Raw genomic sequence first — 14,951 nt, forward strand, 5'->3', positions numbered from 1 at the left:
CAGAGGCCGCCTGCCCGTGTTCTCTCTCTCTCTCTCCAGGATGTAACCGAGAGCCACGCTCACACGGGCAGAGCCACCTGCACACGCGGAATCCCGATGGCGAGAACGCTGCACGTGTCTGCGCACGTTTTGAAAGGAGGGAATGAACAATGAAGGTGGGAACCGCTAGGCAGGGTGAGCGAAAGTGTGTACATCACCTGGACAATTGGAGATTGACCTAATTGGGCTGTGTTCTGCACGGAAATGCCCCTGCTACCCCGCCTAGCGTAAATCCCCAGAGTAAAGAATTGACCGCAGAGAAGTTGGATTGCGGTTGACTGCCGCGGCAAAGCTGCGGTCAAGGAGATGACAGCGCACCCATTACCTGCTTCTAAATGCGCTCCATCATGCACCTGTATATGCAAACGCACAGGTACACACCTACACAAACTGCGGACACCAATGTTGTGGCCATATATTAATAGAAAATATTTCAACTTATTTTCTCTAATAAATATATTTTTGAAAAACATCACTTTTAGGGGTCTCATCACCAGCCCTCCCGGGAAGCACCACACACACACCTCTATAACAAAGACAAAGAATCCCCGTATAGCCTTTAACAGACAGTTGGGGCAAGTGCTCTGAGCGAGCACTGATGGAGGCCGGCATGGCACAGGAGAGGATGGGTGGCCAGCACCACGCCCGACCGCCTTTGTCTCCCCAGTTGCGATGTTTGCACACTGCACTAGGTACTCATTTTAGGCTGAGTCGACCTAGGCGAGGCCCTGAACCGGTTCAAATAATCGCCACTGGTGATAGCCGTGAGCGGGAATCGAACCCGGGGCCCCGGGATCCGTGCACAGCGCGCTAACCACTACACTACCGCTCCCCCCCCACAACTTCACACGTGCACACGCCTGCACACGTGCACACGTGCGCACGCCTGCACACGTTCACACGTGCACACGCCTGCACTCGCCTTTAATCGTGCACCTACACTCACGCACGCACCCGTACACCTGTACACAACACAATCACACGTGCATGCAGCTGTGATAACCTTCACACACACAAACACACACAGACACCTGTCGAGACCTGTGTACACACAAAAATCCTGCGTATAGCTTCAACAAACAATTTGAGGCGCATGTTAAGGCCGTCAACGGTGCACACATTCGCACACAGACACAGGTGGCCACGTGGTGAGCGGCGGTCACGTGAGCGGTGGGCACCTCCAGAGTTGCTCCCGCCGCAGTCGGTAGCAGCTGGGCAAGCACTGCCGCCATCGTGACTACGGTCGCCACCACCACAGCCATCGCCACGCGCTCCCTGCTTCCCATCCCGCACTCTTCCTTTCGCTCTCCTTCACCCCCCCCCGCCGCCCGCGTCCTCCCTCCCACTCCCACCCCACTGGGCCACCTCTCCCTCGCTCCGGATCGCCTCGTGCACCTCCTTGGTCAGCGGCTGGCTCCTCCTCGCTTGAGGCTCGAGGTCTCTGGGTGCTTGAGCTGCTCTCGCTCACTTCAGTGATTCTGTGCAGAGGCAATGGACATCAAACGTCGACATCACCATCGCCATCACCACCATCACAGTCATCACCGTTGACGTGTTGCCACCCGCCCGGGTTTGACCGGGACATTCTGGGAATTGGCGTCTGTGTTCGTGCTGGCAGGAATTAATTTGTACCGAGATTTGACAGCGGTGTTGCTGTGTTGAACTTTATTACTGTGACCTGGACAATGTTGATCACAGACCCGGAGCTCACCTCGGATGTATGGGCGGGTTTGGTTCGCAGTGGGGAAAGTTGGCATCCCTACCAGCCTATCGTTATTACCATCATGTGCAAGTAAAGATCAATCCGTGCGATGGATGATGGCATCCAAATGCCACGCAGGTCGTTGGTGGCTGTTTGACCATACTTCACCGCGCCGGTCAGTGCGTGTGGGGCGATGGCCAGGTGCATAGACACGGGAGCATAGAGGTACTGTACGACACTGCATTTTGCTGCAGTGCATCTCCGCTGTCCACAATGTAGCGCCGCAGCATCCTATAGCACCTGGCATGCATGGCGGTCAACCGTTAAGAGCAACTTTTTCCACTCAACCCAATGACAATAACACTTTGCATATTGATAACTTGCTAATAAACACATGGATTAATGCCTGTGTTTGGATATTCTTGGTTTTCACACCTGATGATGATTGCTTGTGTTGCAATCGAAAGTTGTTATAATTTTTTTAATTTTATTTTTTATTTCCCTTCTACGTGACTTTACCGATAGAACCAAGAATATGAATCCCTGCAGTCACGAAAGCTTTACATCGAAATGTGTTTGGATAGTTTAACAAATACCGAAATACAAATTATCGTGAGCAAATCATCCGCAATGCGCCCGGGTCTCGTCAGATCGCGGAAGCTAAGCAGGTGTTGAGCCTGGCTAGTGCTTGGATGAGCGGCCACCCTGCACTGCAGGTGTTACAGGCGGTGGGTCGCACGTGGTGGTCAGTGCAGTGAAGTCAACTGTTGCATCGTAGTATGTCCACGCTCGCAACCTTCACCTATCGATCCGCTGAAACCACCTTGGTGAAGTATGGCCACATAATCCTTCACCCCACGAACTTGCACGGCTTGGGGAGGCCCTCATCCAGCAGCGGATTGACCAAAGAGCGGTATTGAAGTACTGCGTATAGACTGTACACCTTTGTAAGCCTCAATCACATAAACATTACTCTCGATACGTCCGGCACTCTGAGTCTCAAAACAAATGCATTGACTTGGCCTGTGTTGAACCCGAATCAAATAGAGAGATACATTACACAGTGGCGGCTTGCAAGGTTAGGGAAATTATCCAGCAATTATCTCCACTTTTCCGCATTAATCATTCATACGCCCACGTTCTTTAACCATCTGGATGAGTGTACACAACGCTGGGGACACGCGCGCGACCACTCGTGTTATACACACGCACACGCAATACACACAGAGACAAATATCCCCCGTATAGCCTTCAGAGACAAGTGCTGTTAAGGGAGCACCCATGAAGGCCGGCACGGCACAAAATCGTAAGGTTTTGGCCAACACCACGCCCGCCCGCCTTTGTCTCCCCCCAGTGCTGATGTTTACACACCGCACCAAGTACTCATTTGAGACTGAGTCGACCTAGTGGAGGCACAGTGCCGTTTCAGATGTACGCCAATGATGTTCGAACTGGAGGCTTCGTAGCGCACCACGCTAACCACGACACTACCGCTCCCCACATTCATACACTCTCACACAATGTACGACACCCACACAATGCAAAGACAAAGAGCCCACAATACTTACACAGTCCACACAATACACACTCGCATTCGCTCATACAAACACACACACACACAATGCACACGCTCACGCGATACGCACACAAAATGCGCTCGCAACGTACAGCAGCCTTCAATGCATATGGATGAACGCGCCCGGGGCTCAAAGAGCCAAACTAAGGTACACTGACCTAATTTCCGCTGTAGCAGCAGCAGCTACAACAGACAAGCACGCGATGCGTGACTCTTAAACACGCGCCGTTCTGTGCAGATGTATTACAGAAAAGAGTTCCACGGCATCAGAATCACAGAATTTACCGTCGGGTGGACAATACTTGCGGGTATTCTGAATTCCTGCAGCTCACGGAGCTCCGTCCACGCTCTGTGCTGGAGATGGAGCTCCGTGGATGCTCTATAATGTATCCCCATGCCTCATCCGCGAAGAAGCTCCATGCATGGGCTGTGATGGAGCCCGTCAATTTACTCTGCGGTGGATGCGAAGTAGACACTTTGTGGTGGAGCGTGGTGTTGTGCCCTCTGACGGAGCTCTGCACTTACTTTGCGATGGAGCTCCGTGCTTGGTCGTACCTCGAGGCAGTGCAAGTCTCCTCCCGCAAACGCAAAGGGCTTTTTTGTTAAAGCGGTGTCCCCGTGTCGAGGACGTAAGCGCGTGCCCCGGGTTTTTGTTTCCTCTCTCCCCCAACGATTCAACTTCCTGGCGTCTCCCCACTCCAGCGCAGTCGCACGACGGCTCTGAGAGACAGACGCAGGTCCAGTCCCTACCCAAGGCGCCCCCCCCCCCGGGTCTCACACCGCCCTGACATCACTACTTTGGCGTGGGTGGCGCTAAGAGCCACGATCGACTCAACTTGAGGCATTCCCCTGAAATTCCTTAACCCCTCGCCGTGGATTCACTCGAAGGCCTGCGGTCACATTCGCCGGCTTTCCAGTCGCGCGTCATGAGAGCTTTCCGATCCGCTGCTTAACGCGGCGGCGAATGCATGCAACGCATTTCTCGTTCAATTCACAGTCCCTCGTGTTTCATCAATTATAACGAAAAACAGGTCCATGGCTCAAGTGCCGTTCAATCCAATATCCCCCCTCTTCGCCTCCCAACACCGCGCTCCACGCTCGCGTTCTTGAGCGATAAGATAATTCTAGAAACATGCGTTGAGATTATTTGGGTGATTTTGACTGATAAAAATATCCACGTGAAAAGGCACTTAATTGAGCAATCATTTGTGACAGCCAGGTCGCTTTCTTTAGTGCTTTGCTCACCATTCCTATACTTTGCACTCCTATCGTGTTTTGTGTTGTAACCTTTTGACCGGTGCCTCCTAGATATCTGTGAAGAAGAGCGTTATAGCTTATCGGATTCATCCAGTATAGATACATATTCTGATTCTGGAATTCACCTTGCCTTACCCTACAGTGATGGATAGGTGACAGAGAAAGCACAGCCACAGAAAACACACCCACACACAAGGCATAGACCCCCCCCGCCCCCCCGTATACGCTTAAATAGACTTTGGGGAAAGTACTGCTGTGAAAGCCGGCACGGCATTCGAGGGGGTAGATGGCCAGTACCACGCCCGGCCGCCTTTGTCTCCCCAGTAGCGATGCTTCCACACCACACCAGGTACTCATTTGAGGATGCCCAGGATCGGTTCATATAATCGTCACTGGTGGTATTGGTGGCAGTGAGCGAAAATCGAACTCTGTCCGCCGGATTCGTAGCGGAGCTCGCTAACCGCCAGCACCACCGCTCCCCACAAAGACAAAGATCCCCCGTATAGCCTTAACAGACTGCAGGGGCAAGTGCTGTTAGCGAGCATCTATATAGGCCGGCACGGCACACGAGGGGGTGGGTGGCCAACACCACGCTCGGCCGCCTTTGTCTCCCCCGTGGCGATGTTTACACATCGCACCAGGTACTCATTTGAGGTTGAGTCGACCTAGGGGAGGCCCAGGACCGGTTCAGATAATCGTCACTGGTGTTGGCCGTGAGCGGGAATCGAACCCCGGGTCGCCAGGTTAGTAGCGCAGCGTGCTAACCGCTACACCATCGCACAACCGCACCCCACACACGCACGCAGAGTGACACGCACAGAATCACACACACAGAGTCACACGCACAGAGTCACACGCACAGAGTCACACACACAGAGGCACACACACAGAGTCACACACACAGAGTCACACACAGAGACACACGCACAGAGACTCACGCACAGAGTCACACACAGAGTCACACACACAGAGTCACACACACAGAATCACACACACAGAGTCACAACAACAACAACCGCCATTCGCCACTAAGTGGCGGTGACGTCACCACGACGCTTGTGCCAGGCCATGTGCACCCTGAGGCCACGTGAAGTGTCGAACGCCCGCTGGCAGGAGGTCACGGGGCAGACCCAGGTGCCACGGGTCGACTGACCGAGATGACCGAGATGACTGGCTGATGCACCACCTGTGCCCCCTACTGTGCCAACTTGCTGTGCTTTAGCCACCCGGCGCTCCGCTCGTTGTTGTGAGCGTCGCTCCTCCGCCCTCCGTTGTTGTTGGAGGGCGACTGCCTCCAACTGCCCAGTAGCGTCCTTCACGAGCCTCCTCCACTGAGGCCGATCTTGACACCGCTGGTACCAGTCATCGGCAAGTCCACTCAGCTCCACGTCCTCCTGTACCACATCACTCCATCTCTTCTCTAGCCCATGCCGCGCCCGTTTAGCCCCCTCGATCCGGCCGAACAAAAGCTGTTTAGGCATGCGGTGGCTGGGCATGCGGGCTACATGACCCAGCCAACGCAGCCTTGCCTGCCGGAGGAGCTCACTGATGGGACTTTGCCCAGATCTTTCAAGGACTTGTGAGCTCCTCACACAATCCAGCCTGGTTAAACCCAGGATGGATCGTAGGCAGGCCAGCCTAAATGTTTCCAACCGGCGAAGATGCTCCACTAGGGGGGTCCACGTTTCGCAAGCGTAGAGAGGGGAGGGAATGACCGTGGCCGAGAAGACCTGAAGCTTCGTGCGGAGCGACAGACCAGGTAGCTTCCACACAGCGTTACGCAACCGATGAAAAGATATTGCCGCTCGACTGATTCGGAGTGAGACCTCTGCTGATAAACTGGAGCCGGTCATGAGCACACTGCCCAGGTATGGGAAACTCTCTACTCTCTCCACAACTGCCCCATCACCGATTGGGAGTTGTGGGGGCGGAGTGCCCGATGGTACAAAATACCCAGGCAGGTGCTTAGTTTTGGTGGGGCTGATGGTAAGGCCCCACCTCTTAGTGGCACACTCCAGTCTCAGCAGCAGCGTCTCCAACTCCTCTTCTGAATGAGCAGCTATTACCAAATCATCGGCATACATAACGTGGTTGACCAATAGGGAGCCATCCCTTGATCGCACCCGGGCGTCGATCAGCCTCCCATTATATCTGTACCAAATGGTAATTCCCCCGGTACAGCTATTGAAGGCTTCACGAACTACGCAGTCGAAATAGATGTTAAATAATGTGGGAGCCAGAGGACATCCCTGTCGCACAGAGTCACACGCACAGAGACACACGCACAGAGTCACACACAGAGTCACACACACAGAGTCACACACACAGAGTCACACGCACAGAGTTACACACACAGAGTCACACGCACAGAGTCACACACACAGAGTCACACGCACAGAGTCACACACACAGAGTCACACACACAGAGTCACACGCACAGAGACACACGCACAGAGTCACACACAGAGTCACACACACAAAGTCTCACACACAGAATCACACACAGAGTCACACACACAGAGTCACACGCTGCTGCTGGCACCACTCGTTGAGTCTGGCACGGGGCGCGCGCACACGCAGACTCGCAGAGGCTGTCACGCAATGCCACCAACTCGACCCTGTAAGAGACCCGTGTGCTCAGGAGAATGCGGTACTAAGGAGAATGCGGCCCTCAGTGAAGCTTTCTTGCTGCTGATGACGATGATTGAGTTGGCCAGAAAGTTGTAGTATAGACAGAGGATTAAATCCATCTGTACGGAGCTTGGAGTGTCAGCCCTTTGTACGCAAGCGGTGGGGGATTTGCTCCGGGCTACTGCGGTGATGCCCCATCCACATTAATGGGATCGGCCAAACATCCCAAATGTAGAAGGACCCTCTTGAAAATGGGTCGTGAGATTCCTGGAGGCGTTCCTGGACAAACAAATTACATTATTGTACAGCCGGTTGCTATAGAGACCAATGTGAAAGCCACTAAACAATAAGCAATCCAATTACATCCGTGTAAAATTAAACCTTAATTACGGAAAGATTTTTTCAAATTACCCCACCCCCAACTCCCCCCCCCCCTCTTATTCAACCGAGCAACCACGTGATGTCTTGTGCATCTAACATGGCCAAGCAATGGGCACTGAATTGGCTGGGCACGAGTCGGGTGTTTAGGGTGTGCAGGATCTATGAGGTGTGCATCCCGTGTAGCGGGGGGTGTAGGGCGTGTAGGGTGTGCGGGGGGTGTAGGGCGTGTAGGGTGTGTGGGCTGTGTATGGGGTCCGGGATGTGCTGGGTGTGTTGGTTACAGAGCGTTGGGGAAGCGTCGTGGCGTGGGTGGTGAAGCGAGACACCAGGGAGCCTGTTGCGCGCGTGTCGAATGGAGCCACGCGAGACCTCAGACAGCCACTCGCGGAGTCGTGGAGACGCCGCCGATGAAGACAAACACGCTCACTCCCCGTCTTGCACGTGGGTGTATCTCACCCCTCCCCCCCTCTATCGAATGTCTCCATCTCGCACTTTCCCCCAACACGCTGCACATTTCCAGCCCCTTTGTCAATTCACTGCCGGATGAGGCATCGCGACACCGTCTCGGATGTTGGGTTTGTCTGACCATACTTCACAGCGCTGGCCGGTGCGGGTTGATTAAGGATTGGGTCCAGGACCGGTTCAGATATCGCTCGCCACTGATGCGAGCCGTGACTGGGAATCAATTTAGATTGTTACAACACAACATAGAAACACCCATGCTTCTCTGCCCCCATCTCCCCCCAAACTCTCCCCAGCCCCCTTCCCATCCCCCGTGAGTCTACCTACCCTACCACCTACACTCCAATAATTAATAGCGTGCCTACACTCACTCCCCTGCGCATCCCCAGCCCGGTCCGATCAAACACTGGGAATGTCACCTGGCCGAGACTGTAACAAAGAAGCACACACACACGCACACACACACACACGCGCACGCACATACACGCACACACATACACACACACGCGCGCACACACACGCGCACACACACACGCACACACACACGCACACACACACGCGCACGCACACACACGCGCGCACACACACACGTACACACACACGCGCGCGCGCACACACACGCACACACACACACGTACACACGCGCACACACACACACGCACACACAAGCACACGCACGCACACATACAAACACGCACACACACGCGCACACACAAACACGCACACACACGCGCACAACCACGCGCACACACACACGCACACACACACATGCGCAGACACACACGCGCGCACATCACCGCGGGAAACACAGCGGCCCTGAGCCAGAAAGCGGAGCCGTGCTTTGCCATTCCAGTGCAGGTGGGAGTCAATACTCCAGTGGCAACCTTGTACAAAATATGTAAAAACAAACAAACATGGTATTGTGTTTCGCCCGTACATGTAATTAGAACAAAGATCTTAATTGACTAAATTTTACACGTTGGCTTTCGAGACCCATATTCATCATTCGTAATCGATGTTTTTTGGTAATTGCCTGATGATGTTGTTTGGAACTATCAGCGAAACGTCCGCACCCAATTGTTAAATGTTGAGTGGATCGTTCTCCGACAACAACAACAACGCACCGGTGGTGCTGCTGAAGCATTGCCACGTTTATTGACGAGACCACTCGACTAATTGGCTGTGTCGGGTGGAGGAGGGTTTACGATACGCACTTTATTTTACGCGATCTGACCCAAATCTATTATGAGACCTCCATTTACGATGATTGACGCTCAGGGTGAGAGCTATAGGTAGGTAGGGTTGTTGCTCGCTAACAAGACATCGGGAGAAATTCATTTGTGAAAATTCCACATTCCCATATCAGAAATTGGATACGCACAAGACAATCATTGCTGATTTACAGCAAACCGGTATTCATTGTCTGGCCGCCAAGAGATTTTGGTCACGGTTGTGATCATGCAGCGAGGACTCGCCGAGTCTCAAGACACGTTTCAAAGAGGGTCCTGCATTCACACGTTTGGCCGATTCCATTTCGAGAAGAAACCAGAGTACCCCGTTAAAGACCCACCACGCAAGCGATGTAATGACGCTCAAAGCTCTGCTTTATATATCCGCGTTCACAACCCCCACTTTCTGCAGGATTTAATCAACTTGCCCGTTCCTTCAACCGGCGTCCTGACGGTCCAACTCCGCTCACCATTTTACACTGCGGCGGCAGCGTCCGGCTAGGGCCATCGAGCAAAGACGAAGGCGATCACCGCACCACCGTCGTGCGGCGCTTTCAGACGCGCTTCTGGCCGACGTTTCGAACGCTCTTCCTTCCGATGCTAGGAAGCCGCTGGAGCGATGCGCTTTTAAATCACCGTCATTTGGATTGAACAGCTTTCTGTGCGCCAGTTCGCTGTCCTTCGCCCCGCACCTCCGATTATCGCGGTTGGCTGCGTACGGTGCGAAAGAATTTCAACATACATACGTACAACGTAATGTAAACCTACGCAGCGGACGCAATACAAACGCAGCGCATACACCTCGCCTACCTCTCGTCACGTTCCCTGCTCCTCCTCGATCGCCGCCTTCATCCTCCCTCCCTCCCTGCCTTCCCCTCTCCCCATCCCTCCCTCCTTTCCATCATTTATTAAACACACGCACACACAGCATCCCCACTAACCCTCCCCGGCCACCTGTAACTCAAGCACAGGTAAGCGGGCAGGGATGCAAGGACACGCGATACGAGGTGCGTGCTTGGCACGGGGAGGAAGATTGACGGGCGCGCGCTGAAAGATTCATGGAGGCACGCAAGTCTCTCCCCCTCCCCCGACTCCCGGCTAAGCCGCCCACAAAGAGCCATCGCTCATCGCAACGCGGAGCCCCGCGTCCCTTCGGGCAGGTAGAGACGGGTGAGGCAAGGGCGCTGGACATGACCCAACCGTTGTTGGTTTGTTGTTGTGGTTGTTGTTGTTGTTGCTACTCCCGCTGCTCCTAAGCGCCGTTGTCTGGGCTTGATCGCCTGAATGTGAAATTGTAGTTGTTTGCTCTGCATCCACATCAGCAGCGCTACGAGGTGTGTCGTTTGGTGTATAGTTAGCCGTGGATAGGAGTTCAACTCCTCACTGCGAAGTGTGTTAACCACAGCACCGCCGCTGTATCCCTCGCCTAAGTCGAATTGGCCTAAACACGACCCCTACAGCCCAAGGACCGTGTAGACCGTAAACCGGTTAACACTCATGGCAGTATAACTTTAGTAGTACCGATTTCCAAATGCGGTCAATGAGAGTGAATAATGTGCTAACTAACTTATTTGACAACGTTATAACTTATTCCACATTTACTGGCCACGTCATTAGAACCGATAAAGTTAATGCGAGCCCCACGACGTGTCCCCGCCAAGTGAAATATCTGCTGTGGGTCTCTTGTTTACGTGATGGGTGCTGAGCCAATGTGTGGATGCTGTGCCAATGCCAATCAGCCGGACATGGCAGCGGTGGTGGTCGTGGTGCTGGTGCCACTCATGGTGCGCTGCCAAAGCATCGTGAAATGAAACGGAATGGGCAGAACAAACATTCTCAAAAAGCCAGTCCTCGCGTCATCGACACGCGGACACTTTATATCGCACGAGAGGGCAATTCAATCCGTAATGTTAAAAAAGAGGCTCACTTACGTGCTCGGTTGTTCAGTTTGCTTTCTAAATATTTTTTTACTATTTTTTTATTTTACCGGGTAATGCCCCGCAGAGCGATGTAGTTCTTTTTCAGAATCGACCTGGACACAAATGATAGCTCAACCAAGTGGCTTACCATGTGGAAATTAATAGCAGCCAAAAGTTCTAAACGCACGTTTCTAAATGTGGAGGGAATAACCGGAGGACCCGGCGAAAAATCCACACGACCACGGGGAGAGAGGACACGCAAACTACAAATATACAGCAGCAGGCGTCAGGGTCTGGATCGCACCCACGGCCTCCTGTAGACCAGGCGAGGTAGTTAACATCTCCTAGCCACCGTGGCGAAGATGCAGCCCCTGCATGTGCTTGCTCACGGTTCTGCGGGCGAGAGGGCCTCCACGAGACGGAGCTCAGGCGAGCCACCCTACGGCGCATTTACCCCGCGCTCTTTCGCGATGGCCAGATGCGTCCGGGAAGAGCTGGGAGTACTCGCGCTTCAGCCCACCGCAAGTAAACCTGCCGATCGACTCACTTTGGTGTAAACCCGTTTATACTGTTGGGTGGACAGAGACGGTGGTGTGGGTTTAAGAAACCCGCACAGTCATTTCAACTCCCAGGAGATGCAATCGAACCAGTGACCTCTGGATTTCGTAGTCCGGCAGTGTGTTAACCATTACGCCAGGGCGATTTCGGTGGTGGATGCAGGGATTTGAATATACTCGTGCAATCACATTTTTGTTCTGTACGCAACACCATTAGCGGCGTTCATTGCTTTGCCTCAAAGGTTAAACGCCGAGAGCTAGGGATCGCGGTTTATTTTCTTAGCCGTTATCCCACAAAGACAACGTGTTGGAGGAAAGCTCCTGATTCCCGACGTCACGCTAACCACAAGCACGTGTGCGCCATTCTCCTAAAGTCCTCGCCCCCATTTTTGTGTTGTCCGAATTCTGCTCCCGATGAAATCATATCCTTGGCGGCGGGGAAACATGACCTACGCCGATTTTTGCTCAAACCCAGGGGCCTCGTGGCAACGTTGATGGAGGGTGGGGGAGTAGGAGGAGGAAGGGTGGGTGATTGGGGGGGTGTTCTTATTCTCCGCTGTTTTAATTTAATTGTTATTTATTTTACCCTTTATTATTTTTGTTCGCTCCGCGCACGTGCAGTGGCGAAGTTTTCTGGAGACGCATTCGGACCTCCCTAAGCCGACGAGGGCCCCCCCCCTCCACCCCTGGGACATCCACGGCGAATTGGCGCTCGTCGGCGAATGGCGCAAAACATTGTTCTGACAGCGCTGCTCGAGACGAGGGCTTCGATTCGGGGTCGGCGGTGAACGCGGCCCAGCGGCAGCCGCCCGTTGCAGAGATGTAACGCGGCTCGAAATCCGACGGGGCCGCTCCGGTTGAACACGTGGGCGTCTTCATCGTGAGATCACGTGCCGCCCCGGCTACGAACAGCGGACGTTACGGCTGCAGCTGGTGTCATTTGAAAAAATAGTGCAGGTCGTCCTGCGCCCGAGTCATGGTCCAAATTTGCCATTTTCAAATAGAAGAACTGCACATTACTCAACCGGGATTCCGCGCAGTCAGGCGACTGGCCAGGTTTCAGGTCACGTGCCGAGCCACATTTTGCTGCAAAGGAACAGCTACCACTGGGGCTGCCCTTACAAACCTGTTGAGATGACACGTGGTGATGCCACTCGCTCACCGCGTGCAAAGCCATTGTATTACAAGGTTCAATTAGTCCACCTGCACACATTCCACGCTGTATATGACGGACTATGTAGCCTTCTCAACCCGGATCCACGAACTTCCACCAGTGGGAAGTCCACTGATGCGGCCACCCACGTGGAAGACAGGCGGGAAGGAATCCATTCGGGAGGGTCTTTGAACCGATTGCGAGTCTTGAGACGCATTTATATTCCAGATATTGTGTTCAAACAAAGTGTTCTGTCTTGTCACAAACTACTGAGCCAACGGCGAGAGGTCACCACGCCACTATGCTGCTAATCGCCACCGCGCACGCCGCCATCGCTTCTTTCCCTCTGCTAGATCTCTCAGCTGTTAGACAAATTACACCCCCTACTTCCAGCGTTACATCTTATACACGATCTGGCGTTAGATGTTCGGAATGTGTATATCATTGTTAATATACGACAACAGTGCAATATACCATATTAGTAATCTGTAGTGGGCCTATTTCTATAATTTAGCATTTTGTTTTTATCCTGGCATTATATGATAATTTTACTGACGTATTAATGTTTTTCCTTCTGTCTATGCGTGTTTAATATTTTACGAGTGTTTTCACAAAACAGCATTTATCTTTGTAAGTGTTTGTGTTTTATCTGAGCGTGTTTGAAGTGGTCTGGAACGTCGTGGTACGAGGCGTGCTATAAACAACGATCATCACCAATATTCCCTTTATAACAGCCTTGGCGTCACACTTCACGGGAGGTGATGAACTTGGCTCAGTGATGATGGGAATTTAATATTTATAAGTGTTAGCGCGAAACCGAGGGCATTTAGAGCTTTCCGCTTACCAGAGCCTACGTAAGTGAAACCATGCAAATTCGAAAACGTGGGTTTTTGGATGTATGTTGTTGTAATGATCCGAATCTTACCTTTCTAGCACTTCTCGCTCATATTCGTCTGGATCATCTTTACAATGTTACATTCACTCACTGTGTGTTTCAAATATAAAGTAATAATTTGAATGTCAAATCTCTGTATCTAATCCCATATATATTAAGCGCATATATATCTTATAAAAATATATTAAAACTGAAAACCATTGGTCGAAGCAAAACATCTTATTTATTTACGTATTTAAATAATAAACTCAACTTTCTATTTTACCAGGTAAAGCCCACTGAGCTCTACAGATATGTTTCAGAAGTAACCTGGCCACAAATAATAGCTCAACGAAGTGGCTCATCACGTGGAAATATATTGCAGCCAAATACTCTAAACGCGTGTTGATGCTAAATGTGGAGGGGAAAACCGGAGAACCCGGACAAAAATCCACGCAATTAAACACATGTTCTGCCTTCGTTGTTGCATACTCATCCCCGCCATAGGAATGTGGAATATCCACCAATTGCCCAGGGCTGTAAAACTGACCTAAGCACCATCCACCCACCCGTGTTAAAGAGGGAGCCTTGCTTTGACTGTAATTGTCTTCCCTCTCATGATCGCGAGCTGTAACCACCACCACCACCAGAGGCAGCGCGGAAAGTAGGAGACGCGTGCGAAGAAGTGTCTGGCCGCTGCTTTAAACTCCCCACGTGATGATAAGCCACTTCGTGGAGCTCCTCTTTGTGATGCCGAAGCCCATTTTTAACCATTGACTCCACTCTGCCCCCCGCATTCTCATTCAGGTAAAACTGAAGTCATTCATGCTTTTGCAAAACACGCGTGCTTTTCGGTCAGCAAAGCCAAGGTCAACTGAGGTCCTTGAGACCGGATTCTTTTTTTTGCCCCGTCTGTCCGTCGGGAGAGACACAGAGCGTTGGTGTTGGAGTCGGCAAAGGTGGGGGGAGGGCGCTGGGGTGGTGGTGGGGGTGTGGGGATGGGGTGGTGGGGAGGGGGGAGTTTCTGGCAAGAGCGTTTGTTCGGGGACACCCCGAAGCGCGCGCATCTCATCGCACGCATCCCAATTCCAACGAGAGTAGCGAACGGTTTCCAGGGCACGTTCACTGCAGCGAGACCACGATTACTCCGCGCGTGCGTGTCGTGTATACC

Source organism: Lampetra fluviatilis, chromosome 20, assembly GCF_964198595.1.
Source record: "Lampetra fluviatilis chromosome 20, kcLamFluv1.1, whole genome shotgun sequence".
NCBI lineage: Eukaryota > Metazoa > Chordata > Hyperoartia > Petromyzontiformes > Petromyzontidae > Lampetra > Lampetra fluviatilis.